The following is a 2,488-nucleotide window of genomic DNA, read 5'->3' as shown; positions in this document are numbered from 1 at the left end:
GAAGTCGCAGCTGAGAGGTAGGCGCGAGAGACGAAGGAAGTCGAGCGTCTCCGCAGAGTGGAGAGAAAGCCTCGGGTGGCGGCAGTCGATGTTCTCCTTACACGAAGCTCAATGCTGCTGTGATCACGACAGCGTAATGAGTCTGTGCTTATGTCACACTGTCGCATACCTACAGCGTATTACACGTGACTTCACCCACACAGCGTGATTATACACGCGTAGAATCCTACCACACAGGCAACGTGATTACACTCGTGACTCCCGACTTCACCCACACAGCGTGATTACACCGTGACTCCACCCACACAGCGTGATTACACCGTGACTCCACCCACACAGCGTGATTACACCGTGACTCCACCCACACAGCGTGATTACACCGTGACTCCACCCACGCACCGTCACTCCACCCATGCACCGTGACTCTGACGTGACTTCACCCACAGCGTGATTACACCGTGACTCCACCCACACAACGTGATTACACCGTGACTCCACCCACACAGCGTCACTCAATCCATGCACCGTGACTCCAACGTGACTTCACCTACACAGCGTGAGCACAGTGTGATTGCACGCACGCAGCGTGAATACACTGCAAGTGCACGCTCACAGCGTGACTCCGCCGTGATTTCATCCGTACAGCGTGACTACACCGTGATTCCACTTACACAGAGTGGCTCTGCCGTGATTACACGCATACATCGTGGTGGACGGCGGCATTGTAAAAAGTCGGGTCGTTAACTCGGGAAGCGGGCGCATGCGCATTACGATCGTGGATGCTAGCAGTCGTCGCTAGTCGTCGTGGGGTCAGACCGTCGGCGCGTGGATGCACGAAGCTGCTAGTGCTGCCGCCCTGCGTTCAACACTTGCGCGCAGGTAGATCTGTGCGTCTGACAGACGCGTGGATTGTCGGGTGGAGGCGGGTGAGACACGCAGTACGTAGAAATACTCCCTTCAGCTGCTGTTAGTGTTACTCGCACGGATACCGCGTAGCTACCTAACTACCTACCGATAACATCTCCCTGACCGAAACCTCTGCTGCCGGTGCAGCTGCTGCCTATCATCACCAGCCACTGCTGCTGCTGCTGCTGCTGCTGCTGCCTATCATTTCCAGCTACTGCTACTGCTGCTGCTGCGGCTGTTGTTGTTGCTTAGCATCCGGCATCCCTTGCGAGCTCCGCCAGCGAGGCAGCAGCATTGGTCGGCGCGCTGGCCGGTAACAGCTGCTTACTGTGCGCACCGCCGTCGTCTCGAAGCACGCTGCTCCGCGCGCGCGCGCAGATGCAGACGCCCTGTGCATTCATTAGCGTCGACGACGCACGGGAGCAACGTAACGCAACGTTACAGAGCGCCACCGTCACAAACGTTCGCAGTATAGCTGCTGCTTGCTGCCGCGCTGTCGATTTCCACGGCGTCATCACTCGTTGCGCGTGCGAGTTTAACCGGAGTCCGTGAACGTGTGTGGAAGTGTAAGCCTACGTGTTGGAGAGAGAGAGAGCGACTCCTGTAATATACAGCCATACCGCAGCGACCGTGTGTACAGGACCGCACAGGAGTGTTGTTGTTGTTGTTGTTGTTGTTGTTGTTGCTGTTGTTATTATTATTATTGTCGTTGGTGCTGCTGTTGTCGTCGTCGGTGCTCTGCCGACGGACGTGTCGGCGACGTAGACGTTGGTGAACGCGTACGCGCACACGCGTTTGCAGATACTCGTGCGCGCGCACCGTGTATAGATAGATACGCGCGCGCGTGCGTACGCCGCTGCGCTGCTACTGTGCAGATACACTCGCACTTCTGCGCGCCTCGGCGACTATTTTAGATCGGAGAGGAGAGTGTGTGTACGTGCGCTTGTTTCTACCCCGCCGGCACTTACGAGAGAGAAAAACTGCTGTCGACTGAGATTGCCATGGGGACGTCGCTGGAGAACGGGAGAGTACCTACGGGCTAGCGGCGAGGAGGAAGACCTGAGAGAGATCGTTCGATTCTCGGTGACTGAGAGAGCGCGCGTGTGGGGGTCTGTCTCCTCGTCAGCAACTGATCGAGCTACAGCGAGCGCGCGAGTGGAGCGACGGCGTTTCAGTCTGCTTTACGGAGATGACTAAGCACGTGAAAAAACTGCGGAGGTAAGCCACGTAGCATTGCGTCTGCCGCCGCCGCCACTGCTGTTGCTACTGCCTGCAGCATTTCATTGTCATTTCATGCGTGGCGGTCGGGGGCTGTTGGCCTCTAGATCTGTGATTACTCTCAGGGGAAACTGGTTGCAATACAGCTCGCATTATCGATTCGATACGTTTTTTGGGCGACGTTGCGGTTTAAAACAAGAGATAGATTGTTTCGGAGTTGTCGTGTGCGTGGCGTACGTGCGGGTGTTTGCGAAGGCTTTCTAAACGCAATCTGTTCTGTCTTCTATCTACCTCTCTCTCTCTTTCTCTCTCTCTCTCTCTCTCTCTCTCTCTCTCTCTCTCTCTCTCTCTCTCTCTCTCTCTC

The sequence above is a fragment of the Priapulus caudatus genome, unplaced genomic scaffold, assembly GCF_000485595.1.
Source record: "Priapulus caudatus unplaced genomic scaffold, Priapulus_caudatus-5.0.1 Scaffold26, whole genome shotgun sequence".
NCBI lineage: Eukaryota > Metazoa > Priapulida > Priapulimorpha > Priapulimorphida > Priapulidae > Priapulus > Priapulus caudatus.
This window is presented reverse-complemented; position numbering follows the sequence as displayed.